Below are 22,317 nucleotides of genomic sequence, written 5' to 3' on the forward strand. Positions count from 1 at the left end.
GGGTCAAATGACTAGGCGTAGTTGACAGTTAGACTTTGTGAATTCCTCCCAGATTATCACACACTAGAGGGATTAGGTGTGCATCAATGGGCCATCTGCTGGCAGGATGTGATGGAGCTGAGCACAGCCCCACCAACAAATGAATAGCCTGTGCTCTGCCTTCAAACAAATTGCCTAACGACCCTGCACTGTAACTGCAGCCAGCTTCGAGGAAGGGCAGGAGAGTCAGGAAATTTCACACACTTGAAAAATCCCTTCCTGAAGCTTTTCCCACCTTCCAGAAGAAGGGCATGAGGGTAGGAAAATAGGACCTTCAGACTTACTCTTCAGTTCCCTATTGGACCTGTGGAATAACTCTCAGAGGATTACCTAATGGTGTGACCTGCTGTGCACTCTGCCAGATTGCCACTGTACCTAGAAGGACTGCTTTCTTGCCTGAAGCCTGCCTTGAACCCTCAGAGGCCAGCCTGCTGTTGAGCTCTGCATCTTCACCTGCACCCTGGACTACCAAAGTGACTTCAAAGGCTAGTTTGCTGGCCTCCTGTTCTGATCCACAGGGACATAAAAGGCTCCCACTATTTTCAACTCACACCTGGACCCAGTCCGAGTGAGTCCTGAAACCTCAAGAGGTGCCCCACCAGTCCTGGACTCCTGGCTGTGATGCTTAATGTGCCCAGATGGCCAAAATCCAAAACTGAGGACAGACAAATTTTGACTGAAAAGGGCTTTGAGAACTAGGAGGAGACCAGGACTAACCTGCTTGCACACCCACCTGAGGTTCATCACAGGTTGGATTGATGTCATGGTTTCTCCCACTACATTCTTCTTTGCAGCACCAAATCCTTTTCAGCATACAGTCACCAAAGGAATATCCTGCCTCATGAAATTGTCTTTGGCTACAGCTCTCTGGCTTGCCTCACTGGAGGTTTTTGACTTCCATTTTGATGAGTAGGTCTGAATGTAGAAATCTTCACAGCAGCTTTGACTCAAGGACAGCTGTCGACAAAGTTCCCTCCTCAAACACCTCCTGCAGCATTGCCCCACTGAGCTATACCTTCTCAAACAATTTTTTCAGAATTCTTTTCAAGTCCGAAGGTAAACGTTGACCAGGTCCACTCCATTTCTCGTTTCCGAACCATACTCCATAGCAGTGAGCCATGTTTTTTAACTTTGACTCAGTCTCGCCCTATTAGATGTCCATAGGTGGTGTTTTGATTTTTCATCAGCTAGTTTTTACTGAAATCTTTAAAAACTCATAACTGTTGTCTTACTGATTGGATTTTTGTTCTATGTCATTTTGGTGTCAAAATTCTAAATTGCTTTAGGATTTTTCTTGTGTTTGGGTGCTGCAAATATTCTTTACACACTACGTCTAAGTTAAGCCTCACTGCTTTTTGTGCCAGGCTACCCAAGGCTAAGCACAGGTTTATTTAGAAACTTTGGGCTCTCATTACAAATGTGGCAGTCACAGGACTGTTACACTTACGTTTTTCGACTGTTGGACCTCTACACCCTGGGCAGTCCAACCACCCAATTATAACCCCGACAGGCGGACCCGCCAGGGTACCACTGTTCCCACCGGGAACATGGTTCCTGATGGCATGACAGCGGTCAGAGTTGCACTCTGCCAGGGCATTGCTGAACTCAGTGCATCATAGTGGAAAGGCTGGTGATGAGGATGTGCTGGGGCCAAGGGGAGTTGGTCTTTATTCTTGCCTTAATCTTGAAGCTTTGAACGGTTGATATAATCTAGGGTTTTTGTTCTGGCAGTTGAATTAGAGAAGACTGTGGAAGTTAAGGGTTGTCAGACGAATAAAGTTGAACATGAAAGAGTAATTTTGTACTGGTTCACATATTGAGTGAAGTTTTTGTATATGAAAAGATTGGCTTGCAACAAGGAAGAGGGAAGTTATTAGAAATGGGGTTTCTGGTTGGCTAGGGTATGCACCTAAGCCAGGCAGAACCCACCCACTCTAGTCAGGGCAAGGGAGTTACACATCCAAGATAAAGCCTGCTCACCCCCTTGGTAGCTTGGCACGAGCAGTCAGGCCTAACCCAGAGGCAATGTGTAAAGAGTTTGCACAACACACAACACACATGACGCAATAATAATATATAACACTGAGCTATGTAAAAATAAACTGACCAAACATCACATGTCAGAGATACCCTGCTACCTTAGCAGTTGTCAGAACGTTACACAGGTTACCAATACTCTGCAAGAATAAGCAGTAGTCAGGAATCACATTGAAGAAATAAATGCACTTGTCATATAGGTATCATACATGCCTTAAAACAGGAACATTATAACCATATGGCAAGTCATGAAGATATACTAGTATACAATTCCCTTGTCATGAAAGTATCAGGAATGCATATGTCATACAATCCTCATAAACGGAACATCAGAAAGCGTAGTGCAATCCCTGGGAACCTAGTAGCCTATGATGCCGATAATGTCCATTGAAAGGGATGCCCTTAAACACATGCCAGGATTGATATATCCTCAGGAGGAATAAAGGTAGCCACTTGTGTCCTCGCGGTGCAACTGCAGACGTCCAGGCCTCAAATCAGGGAGGTGAAGGATTCCCTGTGAGCCTCTGGGCTCTGAAAGACCCACACCCGGGCTGGCCAGTAGAGCTCCTCCCTCACCTCGTCTGCCTGGCCAGCGGGGTTTCCTCTGCATCGGTGGAGCCCTCCAGGGCCCAACAAGGGAGGGGCAGTGGCACACTTGGCCGAAGGGGGTGTTCCTCTGTAAGGGGATCCTCCCGGCAGGAAGGGACGCACTCACTGCGTGGTCCGTGCTGCGGCAGTGAGTCCACCCAGAAAGAAGAGTCAGGGAAGCCCCAGGGGCACTGGTATGAGCACCACTGCTCCGGTCTTCCATGTATCGTGCCCCAGGGGCACAGGGTGATGTACGCTTTAGATGCGATCCTGGATTCCGAGCTGCGACAGTGATTCTGCAACACCCTAGCTGCGGCAGTGATTCACCCGGTGGCACGCTTCCAAACGTGAATTGCAGGAACCATCAGGGCATTCACCGTGGGCTCTAGTTCCACAAGGAGAGCGCTCATGAGGCTCTAGGGGGCCACACACAAAACGCTGCACTTGGCGCTATGCCTCCAAAAAAGGAAAAATGAAGCCCTCCTTGTGCTTGGGTTAGTTACAGGAGTCAGGGGCCACAGCTTCCTGCCCCCTGAGACAAGAGAGGGGGAAAGCACAGGGCTAGCAGGCCCAAAAGCAGGCCAGCACAAGAGATGCAGATGGTGGCAGTTTCTCCTAGTGACCAGGCAGGTCACAGGTCAGCACAGCAGCAGCAGTCCAAGGTGGGTCCTGGTGAGTCCATTCAGCAGCATCCTGTGTCCAGTTTAAATTAAGTCTCTCCAAGCCTAAATTGTGGGGACAAATCCCCTGTACTTATACTCAGTTCTGCAAATAATTGTCAATGAGGAGGAGAGGGGGTTTCAACTAGTTACAACTGGTTCTAGGAGTGTCCCCTCTCTCCTCCAGCACAGGCTCCAAACATCAGTTGGGGGTAAACAACCCTATTGTGTGAGGCCAGGGCACAGCCTCTACAAATGCAGGTGTGCCCCGCCTCTCCCTTCTGCCAGCCCAGGAAGACTATTCAGTACATAGATGCACCTCTGTGACACCTCCACCCTCCCTGTGTACAGGCTGTCTGAAAAGTATGCACAACGCCCCACTGTCACTCTTCCGAGATGTGAATTGGAGTCAAGCTGCAAAACACCAGAGACATAAGCACAGATAAATGCTCTCTTTCTAGAAGTGGCATTTCTTTAATGATAATAATAAATCCACCTACACCAATAAGCACCATTTCTCACTACCATTACAACCATACCAAACATTCCTACGCTACCCCTCATAAATCAGACAATACCCATTACACATAAGGCAGGGCATTTCAAATGCAATCCTACGAGACGGCAGCACTCACAGCAGTGAGAAACCAAAAAGGCTGTCAGTCACTAACAGGATAGGCCACGTTACTAGGCACATGTCCTGCCCTGTACATGGGAAACACCCGGAAGAACGAGTCCGGAACTACGAGGTTGTGAAAAACAAAAGCGAAGCAACGCTTTCGTTTTCCACGACTTCCTGGATGTGGTACCTTAACCACGCATGTCTGAACAATGTACATGCGTGGTTAAGGTACAGAAGGTACTCGGAGTGGACGCAGTGAAGGAGGAGGTAAGTTGGGATGGGTCTGAGGCTGTTTTTTGCGGGTGGCTGGGGGTGATTAGGGTTTGGGGGGCAGGGTTTAGGTTTTTGGGGTGGGGTGGGGGGCTGGGGGTGATTAGGGTTTAGGAGGGAGGGGGGCAGGGTTTAGGTTTAAGGGGTGGGGTGGGCGGCTGGGTTGGAAGCATGCTGGGTCGTGCATTCTTATTGCTAATGCCTTTACCAGGAATGCGTTTACAACAGTAAAATCATTGTAAACGCATTTGTGCTAAAGGCATTAGTGTTTAGAACGAGATTGTTGTTCCGACCTTGTTGTTGAACCACGGGTGGTTTAGGTACCCGTGGTTCCGAAATATAACCCTCTACATACATGGCACCCTGCCCATAGGGCTAGCTAGGGCCTACCTTAGGGGTGACTTCTATGTAGTAAAAGGGGAGTTCTGGGCCTGGCAAGTAAATTTAGATGCCAGGTCCCTGTGGCAGAAAACTGCGCCCACAGGCCCTGTGCTAACAGGCCTGAGACAGGTTTGAAAGGCTACTTCAGTGGGTGGCACGGCCCATTAGTATAATTTAGTTTACAGGCCTTGGATATAGGGGTATCGCATTACAAGGGACTTATAGGTAAATTAAATATGCCAATTAGGTATAAGCCAATCATACCAAGTTTACAAGGGAGAGCACATTCACTTTAGCATTGCTTAGCAGTGCAAAAGTGCTCAGAGTCATAACGTCAGCCAACCAGGATCAGAAAAATAAGGAGGAAAAATGCAAAAAGTTTGGGGAATGACCATGTAAAAGGGCCAGGTCCAACTTAAGTGTTTAATTGTTATGAACATGAGTATTCTAACATGATCAGACATTGAGGGGTTGATAATAGGGATGTGGATCCATGAGTTGGAGAAATACACACTTGGATGATTTGCTGTGCTTATCAAGGAAGGGAGTGGTGGTAATAGTTCTGGAGTTAAGTTGACTAGTGTTGGCTCATTGGCAGTATTGATTGCTTACCCTATGAGGGCAACACCCCTATGCCCACAACTATGTAATATTTTTAAATGAGGTAGAGTAAGTAATTCTCTATAATAATAATAAGAAGAAAAATGTGGTTTGACATTGCTTTTGATTATGCACTAACAGTCACATACATTCATTTTAATGTAGTTGAAAACAGATGAAAGCCTCTATTTAATTGTGAGGCAGCAGAAAACTTAGATCAGCCAACATGTGCTTTGACCCTCAATGGTACAGAGGCCTGTGCCTTTTTCAAGGATGTTTAAGTATTATTAGTTACAGAACTACAGGAATTCCATTAATGAACATATATATGTCACACAAAAAAAGTAAAACTAGAATCGAATTATAAATGCAGATGAACATTGCATGCATGCGAAATAGAGAGACAAAAAAGAGAGAAACGTGCATAATTATAAATACATATTAAGAACTATGTATTTGCATCTGTGTTTCATGTGTTACAAATTGGGCTTACAAACCACTCTATGCTTTTCGTAGGGCAGCAAACTGCAATATTTGGTGTCTTGGTGCTTGTGTTATGAATGATAAAATGAGGTTTTGCTGTGTGACTGAACATGCTGCAGTGAGGTAGAATAGTATCAACAATGTTAACTATGGTACCAGAAGGATAGCAGAAAACAGAAGCCTGAGAAGCCAGGACAACTAAATTAGTGTACTTTTAATGTTTTCATGGGAGCTGGCAAGGAGTAAGATGTGAAAATAGTACATAGATTAGAGATCTCTTTAAACGGCTTTCAATGTCACCATCCTAATGAGATTGTCTGAAAACATCGCTGAAGCCAGTATGAATTTTATAACAACAGCTAGTGCAAGGCTTTCACAATAGTGTCAAAAACATGGAAGGTGATGAGAGTAAAGGAAGTGAAGTAAGTTACTTTTTTTGGGGATACAGATCAGGTATTTTAAAAGTAGTTTGACTAGGAGCCAAGGACAGCTTGGATTCCTGACACTTTATTATGATATAGGTTAAGAGCCCTCTGATTGTTATTAAAAAACAAGCTCTCCTTTGTTCCCTAAGTTAATGTGGTTCTCTACTATATCACCTTTGCATTCTCCAGTATCTTATCCTACTCCTCAGAATGGACTAACAAGTTGGAGTTGACAAAAACATTGGTTCTGACACTGTTAGGCATTTGCAACATGGGTGGATATATAAGACAATTAGGCCCATATTTATACTCTGTTTGCGCCAGATTTGCGTCATTTGTTATGATGCAAATTCGGTGCAAACTTAACTCCATATTTATACTTTGACGCTAGACCCGTCTAGCGCCAAAGTTATGGAGTTTCAGTCATTTTCACACGTGAAAACCTACCTTGCGCTAATGACATGCAAGGTAGGCATTCCAGTACAAAAAATGACTCCAAGGCATGTGCACCTTATTTATCCTCTGGCGTCAAAATGACGCACAGGAGGAGGCGGGACTTAAAACATGGTGCCCAGCCGGATTTACACCATTTTTTAACACCTGGGTCAGGGCAGGTGTAAGGGACCTGTGGGATCATTTCCATGGTCAGAGACCATGGAAGCAGTCCACAGGTGCCCTTTCCAGCACCCAGGGACACCCCCTGCCACCCTCACCCACTCCTGGAGGATACCAATGGATGGGGGGACCCATCCATGGTGAGTGCAGGTAAGTGCAGGTAAGTATAATTTCTTTTTTTTTAGGTGGCATGGGGGGCCTAACTTGGGCCCCCTTAGATGCCACTGTGCCCAATGGCCATGCCCAGGGGACAGACTTCCCCTGGGCATGGCCATTGGGCAGGGGGATATGACACATGTCTTTGCTCAGACAGGAGTCATTTCCATGGGGGTTGTGCATCACAAAATGGTGCAAGTAAGGTTGAAACCAATATTTTGAACCCCCAGTCTTCCCTTCGCCTCTGCTGCCCGGTTACCATCATTTATTTTTACACAAATCAGGCCGCAGCGCCAGCTAACGACATTCCATAAATAAGGTGCACAGCTGGTGCATTGGAATGGCGTTAGCCAGTGGTAATCTTTTTGACGCAAATCTGCCCAAGCGCTGATTTGCGTCTAAAAGCATAAATATGGGACTTAATACTTTTCCATGAATCACCCAAAATGATTATGTGTACATTTCTGTTAAGATTTGCAAGTCTTTTTACACATTTTCTGAAATGTGGAATATGAATGCATTTTTTAGCTATAAAAGGGTATTTCAATTCAATCTTTATGTGGTTAGTGACAAAAATTTACCATAAAGGCACAAAATCATAAAATCATACAGTCATAAAACAGCATTAATCAGCATTCATTAAATCTATATTTTGTCATAAAAGTACAGATTGAGATAATAAAATTGGTTTATAACAAAAATAAACCATTAAAGCATGCAGTCACATACACACACAATCGTAAAACAACATTGAGCCCCAGTTATTGAAAATCTACATTTCATCATAAATAGTTCATCTAAATATACTGCATTGTTAAACTCTTTTAAATTGACAACTTTAGAATATCTCCAATAATTAAATAAGTAAAATATCCCCAATACGATGGTATTTTAAAAATTTATCACATGGACATTACAAATTATTATAAGCCTGGGCACCCCTATTCGGAAATGTCACAAGATGGTGAATTTTAGAGAAATGGAACTGAGTTAAAGGCTATCTATTACACACATTAGAGACAAAACTAATACAGGGCTGGAGTCCCAGATATTTAAAATAAGACTTATAACTCATCAAAGTAGTTTCCTCATCTCTCAAATGCCTTTTCTGCACACTCATTGCAAAGGAATATTCTTTTAAATCTATTCTCAAGAGTTGTGCTATATTTTCAGGGATCTTTCACATGTCCTCAACTGAGTTATCAAGATCCTTTATTTTCTTTCTAATATAGGCTACATGTTGCACTGGGGTCTGCTCCTGAGCGGGGCTCAGTGTGGGAGATTATTGTCATGAGCAGCTGAATTCAGCACACAGCTGGGAAGGGATGACATAGAAGGGGGCACAGGTGTACTACATCCCACAGGTGAAATGGACCAGAGGGAAGATGTAGCACGTGGCAGGAGGGAGATGGAAAAAAAATCTTATACCCGGCTACATGTATCGAAGCAGGAGGATTACAAATTAGGAATTCATAAGTGGCAGGATGAGCTAGGTAGCCCCAACTATGGCGAATTGCATCGAAGCTATAAACTGAACAAGTACAAAGGGAAAGCAAAAGCTACCGACAGAGAGTGCCTATTGCGAGAAGAGCCAAGTTTTCAGGCTTTTCCTAAAGGTGGAGTGAGTAGCTGTTTGGTGCAGCGCAAAAGGCAGGCATTCCATAGCCTTGCAGCTTCCACCGTAAAAGCATGATCTCCCCACCTAGCCTTATTGCATTGAGGAACCGCGATCATATATTTGGAAGAAGATCTCAAGTTTCTAGTGGGTTGGTAATATTGCAAGGTGGGCTTCTAATATTCACAGCCCTCAGACTGTAGAGCTCTATGAGTCAGGCAGAGAGTTTTGAAAATCATTTTCATATTAATAGGTAACCAATGTAGAGATTTCAGACTGCGCTAGCCGATGCAGACTGGGGAAGATTCAGAATCAGGCGCGCTGCCGTATTCTGGATGGTCTGTAGTTTGTCGAGAGAAGTTTTATTAGCATTTAACAAAAGGGCGTTACAATAGTCAAGTCTTGAGGTGGCTAGAGCCAGCACGACCGGCATCCTTAAGTCTTCCTCCAGAAGATGCAGAATTTTCCTGAGAGTTTTTAAGATCCAAAAGTAGACTTTACTTGTTCGATTGATCTGTAAATTGAAGAAAAGAGAAGTATCAAATATAATTCCTAGATTTTTTGCAGAGGGACAGGGTAGCAGGCGGCCTCCACAGGCCACAGGCCACGAGCTGTTGTTCCAAGGAATGTTATTATGGCCAAAACACATAATCACAGTCTTATCCCCGTTAAGTTTAAGCCAGTTTCTGGCCATCCAATTATTAATTGATATCATGCAGAGTTGAAACTTCTCTTTAGATTCCTCCCAATTGTGGGAAACAGGAACAATCACCTGCGTGTCATCCGTGTAGGAAACAATCTGGAAGCCAAAGGAGCGTACCAAGCTCGCCAAAGGCGCCATGTATAAATTAAAAAGAGTAGGACTAAGAGATGACCCCTGTGGCACTCCGCACGGGAGTTGGAAGGGAGAGGCACAATGGTCGCCACAGGCTACCGTAATCGTTCTATCCATAAGAAAAGAGCTAAGTAACTTCCAAGCCTTACCCCTCACTCAAGCCTGGGATAAACGCTGCAGCAGGATGGTGGGAGAGATAGTATCAAATGAGGCAGACAGGTCTAGAAGAACTAGAATTGTGCCTTCTCCCAAGTCCCCTCTTCTGCGAATTATGTCTGATGTAGAAATTAGAGCCGATTTCGTGCTGTGTGCACTGCGGAAAGCATGTTGGGAGGGGTCCAGCCTTCCGTTTCCTTGAAGAAACTCAGCAAGCTCCTGATTGAGATGTTTTTCTAACATTTTAGCAAGGCAGGGCAGTACAAAGATTGAGTGAAGATTGGTGAGATCAGTTGCATCTTTGCCAGGTTTTTTGATAAGCGGAATAACCGTAGACTGTTTCCAATTAGAAGGGAAACTACCTTCCAGAAGGATTTCGGCAAACACTGGCTCCAGAGCAGAGGCAACCAGAGAAGGAGCTAACTTTAAGATACGTGGTGGACAAAGATCAGTAGGTGAGCCGGATTTCACCGCCAGTAATAGATCTATAATTCTATTGACAGGGATGGGTTGGAAGCATTGTAGTAAATTGCCTGGCTCTGCGTGTGGAAGGGTCTCTTCCCAGTCACCCTCTAAGTCAGGGGAGGGAGGTCTAAAATCTGTCAACAAATTTACAATTTTGTTATTAAATAAATTGGCCACCATTTGACAGTGCTGAGGTAAGTTTTCGGATACAAGGTATCCTATGCTCGTCGGTGGGGACGTCAGAGCTCGTACTGTTTTGAACAATTTTTTGGGGGCGTTAATCGCCTCTCTAATAGCTTTGGAGTAATAATGTGTTTTGGCTAACCTAATAGCCAGTTTGTACTTCCTGAGAGCCTCTCTAAGTTTATCTCTTTCCATTTGGGTTTCATTTAATAGCCATTTACGCTCCTGCCTACGATATGTTCTTTGCTAATTTTTCAGCTCCTCAGAGTACCATGGTGCAGAGGGAGAGCGTTGAGCTTTAGAAATTGCCGGGGTCTGAGGCGCTAGCAGATCAATAGCCCTTTTTAAACCTAGGTCAAAAGTCTCTAGGTGAGTGCGGCCCACTGCTTTCACCTGATTTGAGTCCTATTTAAATGCCTGGGGGAAATTGATCTTATTTATTTTGTGCCATGGCCTTTTTAGCACAGTAATCGAGGGCAATTTCAGGGCGGGGGCTGGCCAGATTAACTTAATGGATAGTAGATAGTGATCTGTCCAATCCAAAGCCCTGTTATCTTTTCTGGAAATCAGTCCTGGTCTAATAAAGATAGCATCCAGCATATGGCCCGCAGTGTGAGATGGCGAAATGCCTCCCAGGTGCCAATCCAGACTCTGCATATAGCTAGTAAAATCTAACATGGCTGGATCAGATACCTCGTCCAGATGTAAATTAAAGTCACCTAGCACCATGGCATTCTCTACTAAAAGCAGCAGGTTCTTGCAAAGAGGGCCAGGTGGCAAGGAAGGCATTCTTGGGACCAGGGGGTCTATAGAGTAAGAGGCCCTCTATTACCATACTATTCTGGACTTTAATTTTAAAATAAGAGCCTTCACATACCTGCTGTCTGCAATTGAGTGCCTCAAGCGTGCAACTTAAATGATTTTTAAATATTATAGCTAACCCCCCTCCTCACTTTCCTTCTCTGTCTTGTCTGGAGAAAGAGTAACCCGGGGGCGCCGAAATTAAGAAGTCTGGGTTGGAGTCGGCTCTCGCCCAGGTTTCAGTGATAAAAGACAGTCAAGGTTGGATGAATTAATCAGCTCACTAAATTCTAGAGCATGTTTAATAAGAGAGCGAGCATTGATTAAGCCCCAAGTCATAGAAGGCTTAGTGAACTTCTTACTGGCATCAGGGTCTGATAAGGCACGATCTTCTGGGCTGATAATAGGCTTCCAATTACAGGAGTTACAGGGAGCACTTTTGTCCAAGGCGAAATCTAAATGCCTACAGTTCTGGTTAGGGGAAACCTTATGTAGGGATTGTAATTCATGATTCAGGTAGGAGATGCAGCGAGGAGAGCAAGTAATTGGAGCAGGGTGGCTGGCCCTCGGCCCCTTCCGGACGCGGACGGGCGCAGACGGGCTTGCCTTAGGCAAACCTGATGTGAGCGTCAGTGCTAGCTATCTATCTAATTTGACTGTGCATAACCCCTCGAAATTAGCACACACTGGCCACAGTTTTTACAGATAGAACAACCATGATCTGTACATGCACATACACATTCCTGCAGAGTAGCAAGCATCCTAGCTGTGTAGAGTATTTGTGGATGTATGACCAATATGAACCTTGCCCACATGAATGTATAATGTGCAAGGTAAGACTGCACAAAAAGGCAGACTGCTATTGTGTAGTGTGTGTAAGGTTGACAGTAGGATCAAATTGAATACATCAAAATACACACATCACTTTTACAGGAGTTGTGGCCTGAGTATTGGCCAGAGGGAATGCTTGGTACCCTGGTGACTTGGGCAATGTTGGTACAATATGCACAGTAATGCTGTAAATACATGAAAAACAATATGCATATCTGTTAGACCTGACAGCCTTAAAGTGGTCTCCCAACATTTTACCTACCTCCCTCCATTTATGTCACCCAGTTTTTGCTGGTTTTAGGACTCCACATACTTTGCCACTGTGGACCAGTGCTAAAGTGCTTGTGCTCTGTATGGTAACGATGGCAACTACCCAATTTGAATATTTAGTTTACCTGGAAGTCCCTAGTAAAATGCACTAGTGGTGCTCAGGGCCTGTAAATGAAATGCTATTAGTGGGCCTGCAGCACTGGTTGTGCCACCCACATAAGAAGCCCCTTAACCATGCCTCAGGCCTGCCTTTGCAAGGCCTGTGTGTGCAATTTCACTGCCAATTCGAGTTGGAATTTAAAACTTCTTGCCTAACCTTTAGCTCCACTTTTCTATATATACGTCACCCCTAAGGTAGGCCCTAGGTAGTTCCTAGGACAGAGTGCTATGTAAGTAAAAGGCAAGACATGTACTTATGTGTTTAACATATCCTGGTAGTGAAAAACTCACAATTTATTTTCTCACTACTGTGAGGCCTGCTCCTCTGATAGGCCAGCATTAGAACTTCCCTTACATACTTTTAAGTGGTAGATTCTGATCTGAAAGGATTAGCGCTGCCATGTTTAGAATGACCAGAATGGTAACAGAAAATCCTGCTTACTGGTGAAGTTGAATTTAATATTACTATTTTAGAAATGCCACTTTTAGAAAGTGAGCATTTCTCTTCACTTACTGCCTTCTGTGCCTCACTGCTTGTCCCCAATCAATGTCTGGGCTGTGCTGGTTGACAACCCCATTGTGCATTCCTCCCAGACAGCCATAAACATAGGACACTCAGTCACATCTGCATTCATCTGCTTACTAAATGGGTCTCCCTTACCAGGAAGGGTGGAGGGGCTCTCACTAACACTTCAAAGGCCAGTGGCCTGACCCCGCACAAAGGTCTGATAACCCTCCACAGGAATCCTGGCAGACAGGACTGGGTTGAAAGGGGAACTTGTTTACTTCAAACCCCCTTTTTGAAGTTTCCACCACTTCAAAGGCATTTTGGGGTGTATATATACTGGGTCTCTGACCCCACCAAATAAGACACTTCTGGATCTATACCTGGACTCTGTCAGAGGGACTGCCTGGCTACCCAAAGGACTCATCTGGAATGCTTTGCTGAGAAGGACTGCTGTCCTGCTTCTTGCCCTGCTGCCTGCTGGTCTCCGGCTCTGCTGGAAGGACTTGACCTTCCCCACAAGTGCTCTCCAAGGGCTTAAATTGAGCTTACCTCCTGTTCTAAAGGCTCAGGGCCACAAAGACTTCACAAAAGAGATGAACATCTCTGTGCATTGGAAAATCAATGCACACCTTCAGAAATTTACACAGCATCAGCCTTGCGGCTGAAAAACTGCTGCATCTCCTACCGGAGCTACGCAGAGCCTGCTCTTTTTCAACATTGCTGCAAGGATTTTCAACACATCATCCCTGGGTTTCAAAATATCCCCACACTGCAGTGAGGAACCAAGGATTTGCTCCTGTAAATCAGAACATCACCTTATAGTGTGTAAAGAAAAAATTTATTGTCTATGCCATGCCGGAAAATCCAATGAAACACCTTGACTTGCCCTGAGTATGATTGTGGTCCCTACTTGGACAAGTGTGTATACTTTTGCCAACTAGAGACCCTATTTCTAACAATAGCCATCGTAAAAAGAAGTGCTAATCTCCAACCTCAATGTGTACCGTACCTCAGTTTATCCACACTGGCAGCACAGGCCATCAAGCTGCAAAACCTTGTTGCAATGTGTGGTACGACACAAACGAACACCCTTGTCACACAGCGGTGGGCGAACAATGTACAGATCCTGCCATCTGAAAGTCAACTACAGTGACACTTCCTCTCAATACATACAGGTCACATAGGTAGTACACATCAATGTTGAAATGAATGTGAATGAGGATAAATACTGTATGTCAGCCACATTACTCCTGTCAGCATCTAGCATTGATCAGCATTGACATATATAACCTTGTTATTGCAAAGGGAGACATTACTCTTCGTGACCAGCTGCCTGTCCAGGATGACCCATCTGCTGCCAATTACATCCTGCCCATGGACAAAGACCTTGTTTCAGCAAATCCTGGACCACATTGTATCCATTCTCCTAAGGTGGAAGGGGCTGACAGTGTCATTGTGCCTCCAGGGGAACAGCCTACAACGGGACCTACACCACCTGTAAGTCCCAGGCCAGCTCTGGACTTTGAGGACTCAGAGGTTGTTTTTTAAAGCCAAGCTGTAGGAGTTCAGCAGCAGGTGTTGGATAAGGTGCAGGCTGGAATGTAGACAATTGCGGATACCCTAGAGGGAGTCAGTAGGTGTCTCAGTTCCAATAAGGATACCTCTGATGCAATAAGAGGCACCTACACTCCGCTCCGTAGATTAGAACAGTCCTTGGCTGGCATCACTGCTGTCATGAGGCAGAGGCAACAAAACAGCCCTGTGACACCATTGAGGTTGCCACTCATCTAGGGGCTATACACAACATTCTTCAAATGGAAGCAGTACTCCCATATTACAACAATGGGAGCTTTTTGCTGTGACATTGCTGACAAGCCAGTAGTCCCTTCTCAATGCTGTGCTGCCTTCCTTTACGGCACAGGCAAATCCTGCTTCGAACAGGGGAGCCAAACCTTCAGCCCCTGATGCGTGTGTGCCTAAGATGCTTCCTGCACAAACACCACCACCCTCATGGAAGACACAACACACATTAGAGGACGAAGAAGTAGACTTTCCCCTTTTTGGGCACAGAACTTCCCAGTAACATTTGTTTGTGGCCCTTGGCCAGTTCCATATTGAACCTGTATTGACTAGCATGCCATCACACTTGTCATCTGGGATTGCCTCCTTTATGTTTACCCACCTGTTGCTCTTATATATTTGTAGACTGTGAATGTGGCCTCCCTTCTCTAACGGCAATTTGGATCTTCTTCTCACTGGCATGCTACTCTCCTCCACATGTCACATGACATGTATCCCCCATGGATGCTATCTGGACATCCTTTAGCTCTAAAACAATGTTGGGGGTTATTTCTGCAATAACTGCTAGTGTGATTCTTCCCACATGTAAACAAATGCACAATTTTTAACCTGGTGATTGGACTAAGGAGATCATGGTGGATGTGCTGACCCTAAAAACACTACCTGCCATCTAAAGAGAATTATGGGGGTTATTCTAACTTTGGAGGAGGTGTTAATCCGTCCCAAAAGTGACGGAAAAGTGACGGATTTACCACCAGCCGTATTACGAGTCCATTATATCCTATGGAACTCGTAATACGGCTGGTGGTATATCCGTCACTTTACCGTCACTTTTGGGACGGATTAACACTCCTCCAAAGTTAGAATAACCCCCTATGTGTCATAGATACTTGGCAAAATATACACATGCCAAGGGGAATAGGTAATGCGAGCCCTATGTGCATCTAAATTAGCAAATAGTTACCTCAGGTCACAAGCATGAAGAGCCATAATTAGCAATCTGTCAATGGTAAGAGTGAATGAAATTTCTGGCCAGGTGGGGAGTCACTTCCATGGATACTAGAAAGCAATCAACACTTATGTGACAATAAAATGGCTTAAGGGTGAGTGTATAAGTGGCTTGCATCAGTGTATTAACCAACACATCCTTGATTAGTGACTCTGGGTTGGCATAATCAGCCATTCACTACATGTAGCACAGCTTATACATTCAGTGCAACAGTAGGTGAATACCTTTTTGGCCAGTGAGTCCATACACCGCAAGAGGGCAACTTACAGTGCACAATCGTGACTGAAGATCCCCTAGGTGACTCCATTGAAAAATTGGCAAACTGTTTCCATAGGAATAACACAAATATAAATACAAACACTGCATCTGCCTAACACAACATAAATATATTTTACAACTGCTACTTAGTTAATCATTAAGCAGTTGTGGAAGTGGAAAACCCTGTTTATTAAGAGTATCATCAAATACTAAAATCTAAAACTACCTATACTACATTAGCTAGCATTCTATCCAAACTATGACTAAATTAATCTGTGCTAACTAACCTACACCACCTAAGCTTAACTCTGTCTTGACCTACCTAACCTTAACTTAAACTACTCCACACATATACGGGAAACATCACTTACATCTCAGTGAATGCAACAAAATACATTTACCACGATGCATTCACAACGCATATGCCTTTACCACGCATGGCTTTACCACGCATATACCTTTACCATGTATGCCTTTACAACAAATTTCATTGTGGTAAAGGTTATAAAGGTAAGTACAGGTAAGTATTGAGTGGGATGACTGATATATATATATATATATATATATATATATATATATATATATATATATATATGGGCATTTTTAGATTTTAGGGTGGCCATGGGTTTTGGGGTGGTAAGGGTATTTTTAGGTTTTAGGGTGGTTATGGATTTTGGGGTGGCAAGGGCACTTTTAGGTTTTGGGGTGGGTAAGGGTGTTGGGATGGTAAGGGAATTTTTAGATTTTACGGTGGGCATGGGTTTTGGGGTGGTAAGGGTATTTTTAGGTTTTAGGGTGGGTATGTATTTTGGGGTGGTAAGGGCACTTTTTAGGTTTTGGGTGGGTAAAGGTGTTAGGGTGGTAAGGATATTTTTAGATTTTAGGGTGGGCATGGGTTTTGGGGTGGTAATGGTATTTTTAGGTTTTACGGTGGGTATGGGTTTTGGTGTGGTAAGAGTATTTTTAGGTTTTAGGGTGGGTATGGATTTTGGGGCGATAAGGGCACTTTTAGGTTTTGGGGTGGTAAGGGCATTTTTAGGTTTTAGGGTGAGTTTGGGTTTTGGGGTGGTAAGGGCATTTTTAGGTTTTAGGGTGCGTATGAGTTTGGGGTGGTAAGGGCTTTTTCAGATTTTAGGGTGGGCATTGGGTTTCGGGTGGTAAGGGTATTTTTAGTTTTTAGGGTGGGTATGGGGTTTGGGGTAGTAAGGGGTGTTTCGGTTTTAGGATGCGTATGGGTTTTGGAGTGGTAATGGTGTTTAGTTTTTAGAGTGGGTATGGGTTTTGGGGTGGTAAGTGGTGTTTAGGTTTGAGGGTGGGTTTGGGTCTTCGGGTGGTAATGTAATTTTAAGGGTTTAGGGTAGGTAGGGTTTTTGGGTGCAAAGGTGTGTTTGTGTGTGTATATTTATATATATATATATATATATATATGTATATATATATATATATATATATATATATACTGTATGTTGTATTTACCTTTAGTTTTTACCATGCATATGCCTTTACCAACTATGCCTTTACTACAAAATGTTCGTGGTAAAGATATTCGTGGTAAAAGCAAACGCATTGTAAAAACATTTCATGGTAAGTGCATGTTCGGTAATGATCATGCATTTTACTTACTGTGTTGTAAAGGTATGCGTTGTAAGTGCATGCGTTGTTCCATCATACATCCCACATATACCACAACAGACATGTTAAACACCAACCCCTGCCCATAAATACACATAGTCACACAATACAAATATTAACATCACCTATACACAATCTAGCTTAACTTTAAAACCTATACAAATATGTATCTTTTGTATTTTATTTTGTAAATGTATCCTAAACATCAACCCCACCAGCTAAAAACCATACTTACCCATATACCCACCTTACAACACATTAATTAAATATGAAACTTACTAATACTAGACTAACCTATCCATATGCTACTACCAATTCTAACCTTTGCTAAAATACTAACCTATAAAACCAAGATCTAAAAAAACCATGGGAAAGGCTAGATGTTTGATAGAGGGCTATATCTGTGTGCTAATCCTGTCCATAGACTGCTGCAATGTCTGCATCATCTGCCACATTATAACAAGTTTGGACTCCATTCTAGCCATCCTTTGTTTCAGGTCTGCAAGGTCTTTCAGGGCCTTGGTTTTGAAATCCAAACGCACGCCTGGGGTTGTGGTCAACAGCTGAGGTGAATGGGCCAGCTGAGCTGTTGATTTTCCCAGAACAGCCAGTGCTCCTCCACCATGGTGTAGGTCCACATTTTGGAAGGTGCTTCCCCTGGCTGGTCCTTCTTGGCCTTGAGTTCCATACATCCAGGTACCGACCACCTTCCCTTCCACGTACAATCTTTCGATATAACTGTAGGCCCAGGCAGCGTGCTTGAGGTAGCGGTATCTCTCCTATCTGATTGAATATGCCTGCTCCCGTTCGGCAATCATGTTGTCTGGTAGAGAGGAAGGAAATATGTATTGGGCAATGCCGAACTTCTACATGTTATCATCAATAATACTTTTAATTTTAGAAAACATTACATGCGGCATGTCACCCAAAACAACATGTAATGAACCAAAAATGACCAATCTTCATAAGAAACATGTACTAATGTAGCAATGCAAAGGCACTCAGGTGCTAGCACTGTAGGTATATGAAATGGCAGTGTCAGCACAAATACACATATAACCATGATCATACTAAGACTGATTGGTAATTATGATGTGGTGTAGACATGGAATGGTACACATGGTCCATGTAGGGGCTCTCTGGTGTTTGTTAAGCAGCATGCAGCAGGGTATATTCTATGTTCAATAATCTTTGTGAAATGAGTAATGTCTAGCAAGTACATGTATTGTGCCTCAGCATTGGCTAACCAATATGGCGAATACACAAGGCCACACACATTGCAGCATAGACTGACTGTGCCAGTAATTTAAAACATTGAAGTAGGGTGGTTAGCTACCTCCCATCAAACAGACCTGTTGCACACTTCTCAAATACTGAGTCATAGAAATACCAGAAACCCTATTACATAACTTATGTAATATATTTCAAGCAATACCATGGGGATCTTGACATATCCCCCTGACTGTCCATACATGTGAGCAAGGATTCTTTCTTTGATGCACATCACCTAAAACCAAATCCATGTAATGAATATGTGCATGTGTGCTGTAGATCTCATAATTATAATTACCTTTTGCTGTATTTTTCAGGTATTCTCCAGCTATAAATCAAGGGTGACAGGTTTGATGGGAGCCAGTATGGGCAACGCCACCAATAGGTGAACTGGATTAAGGGCTGTATGCTGACAACACAGTGCAATCATGCATGTGTTCCTTTACACGTTGGTTTAAAAACACTACAAAGGTATGATCATGTGTCTAATATAGGACATTGGGTATATGAGCCCATGAGTTATGCATTTAATTGCATTACCATGTGTAGACTGGTGACATCTCACGCATCTACTCATACCTATATTGTCTGTACTGAGGTAAGAATCCTCACATCCTCAGGACCTGCCAGGCAAATTGTCCATACATTGCTATGTGGACGCCACACTGACAATGTGCATCAGATAGGAAGACTGAAGATGAGCCATCCAAATCCATGTTCTTATAGAATTTCTAACCACATCCCTAAAACCACCATGTCATTTTGGAAAATGCTCCTCTGTCACCCCATCTCACATGTCAATGATATGCAGTACTCTGAGAGATGCTCAGGTACCCATGAGGCTGGATTGCAGCTGCCATACATCACAATAAATGTGGTCTAAGTGTTGAAGCAAAGTACATAATTACTATGGACAATGTGCTTACACACTCACAGCAATACATGGGGATATGTCATTTGGCCACTGAGATTCCTTTAACAATTGATACATTTTAACTTTGCCCCCTCACAAATACATATGCAGCATCTATCCTAGGAAGGTATGTTGTTTTGTGATGCCTAGTCTGCTCAGATGGTGTCTTATCCAGGTGACTGGTTGACACCTGTTCGGTATAAGTCAATAAGGACGCTCAATGAAGGACCACACGCCAATTATGAATACAATTTAGCTTTACTAGAATTTCAGGTAAATGTAGGCATTTAGCACATTAACAATAGAAGAATAAAAATAGCAATGAAAAGCATCTATGTATATGTAAGTACACTACAAAGAGCATCTAAGCATATATATAAGCAAAGAGTTCATTGACAGATATAAGCTTTGATTAACTGTATACCAAAATGCATCACACTACAATGTTCAGGAAGCAAAATATAAATGAGTTGAATACTTCAGATAAGCTTTGATTTGCTGCACACCAAAATGCATGTTTCAATTACTGCAGCAGGCTCACACTACGATGTACAGAAAAGCAAAATATAAACAAGCTGAATTCTTCAGATTAAAAACACAGTGCAAACATAAATAATCAATCATAATAATAGAGCAGAGAAACAAAGGCCTTTCATCCCTGTGTGGAACTTAACTTAGTCCACGAAATGCTGGGAAGCCCTCTACCGCCTGCTTGGACCTCTCTCCCCCTCAAGCATCACGGTCTCTGAACAGCAAAACAGGGAGGCAGCGCTGGGCCATGGCAGCTTTCACAACCCCATCTGCGAGCTTCAGATCTCTCACCCGCACTTCAGTGCTTAAATAACTCGAAGCTTGGATTCTATCTCTTTCTGGCATTTCCTAGCTATGTTATCAGCTCTTGGCTGCTCTGCCCTTCCCCAGCTTTGTTTTCATTCCATCTTCTCCCTGTACTCTCGTTCTCAAGGTTGAGACGGAGTATTATACACAAACAAGCTTGAAAATAATATAATGAACTTTTCCACGTTGTTCAGTGATTTCAGCAGGCATCACGCTCATCTACACTGCTCAAGCTAATTAACTCTTCGCGTCACAATGTCTCCCGCACCTTTCCCTATACTGATCAGATGGTCACACAAGTTTATCTGATTCCTAAATTTGTCTGGGTGCCTAGGTACTGGTACATGTATGTATCCCAAAAGTTTTAGATTTTTCAATGGCATGAATGCCTGATCATTCCTTTAATGTTTCCCATTGCACCAATTGTGGTAGAGATGAGAAACATATTCTGCAGGTATGGGCATAATATGATGCATACACACAATAGTAGCACTATTAAATTTGAAAAGATGTTCACTGTGCATAGCTCCCCATAAACATGTAATGTTGACTATTGGTAAAGTTGCCTGGGATACTGTGTTATACCCCAACCCCACATGTGTCCTGCTCAAATTTGGACTTAGGCAAACATAATGTGTATTGAAAATCTCAGCCTTTCTCTTGCAACTGTTCAGTTACATATTTTCGGGAACTATTTGTTACTTTCTGTCCATGGTATGGGTGCTGGACAATTGAACTTATGATTATCTGTTGGTATAAGCATAGCATCCACACAGAAGCTGGTCAAACATTACTACAACATATTGTTAGCCATCTATCATGTGGACCTGCTTACACTGACAAAACAATAACACCTGCCACTCTGTACTACTTCATTTGTGTTTTTACATGTGAGGAAAAATGTTTACAGGTGAATAGTGATACTCCTTCCACATCTCAATGCTACCAGTAAGATGTATCACACACAATCCTTATAGAGCAGAGAAAACATTCAGATGAAACTCACTGGTAGCATCAGGATCCCTGAAGGTGTCACTCTCAGCAGTTGTGTATGGTGCAGGTCCAACTACAAGACAAAAACATTGTACATTGCTCTGTGAATACTGGACATGTACACTGTGTACATATGAAGCAAAGGCCATTTAAGTCACAAATGTATTGTCTGTACATTGGACATGTATCATATGGCAAAGTTGACATTGCTTAATTATAAGCTATGTGTGCCACGTTGCAGTGTTTAAGGATACTATGAAGCAAATCACGTCTCTGGTACAAACAATGTGCAGGACTATCCTTTCTAACTACATAGTGCAAGGGTGCATGCTTTTGATGGCTTTGTGAACAGTCAAATTTGACAACTCATACTCTGCAAGATATTCATTTTGCTTGGGTCTTCTCAACTGTATACATATTCTGAACAATGCTACACACATAAGACAGTAAACATGCTTGCTTTTCTTCTTTACTTAGCTCCTTACTGTGAGAAAGTAGCCTCTTTCTAGCATGGTTACCCCCACTTTTGGCCTGTTTGTGAGTGTGTGTCAGTGTGTTTTTACTGTGTCACTGGAATCCTACTAGCCAGGACCCCAGTTCTCATAGATAAAAACCTATATGTCAGTGTGTTTTGCCTGTCTCACTGGGATCCTGCTAGCCAGGACCCCCAGTGCCCATAGTTTGTGGCCTAATGTGTATGCCTGTGTAGTGCCTAACTGTGTCACTGAGGCTCTGCTAACCAGAACCTCTGTGCTTATGCTCTCTCTGCTTTTACATTTGTCATTGTAGGCCAGTGACTTAATTTACCAATTTCAATTGGCATACTGGACCTCCTTTATAAGTCCCTAATATATGGTACCTCGGTACCCAGGACATTGGGGTACCAGGAGATCCATATGGGCTGC

The sequence above is a fragment of the Pleurodeles waltl genome, chromosome 2_1 (assembly GCF_031143425.1).
Source record: "Pleurodeles waltl isolate 20211129_DDA chromosome 2_1, aPleWal1.hap1.20221129, whole genome shotgun sequence".
NCBI classification, from domain to species: domain Eukaryota; kingdom Metazoa; phylum Chordata; class Amphibia; order Caudata; family Salamandridae; genus Pleurodeles; species Pleurodeles waltl.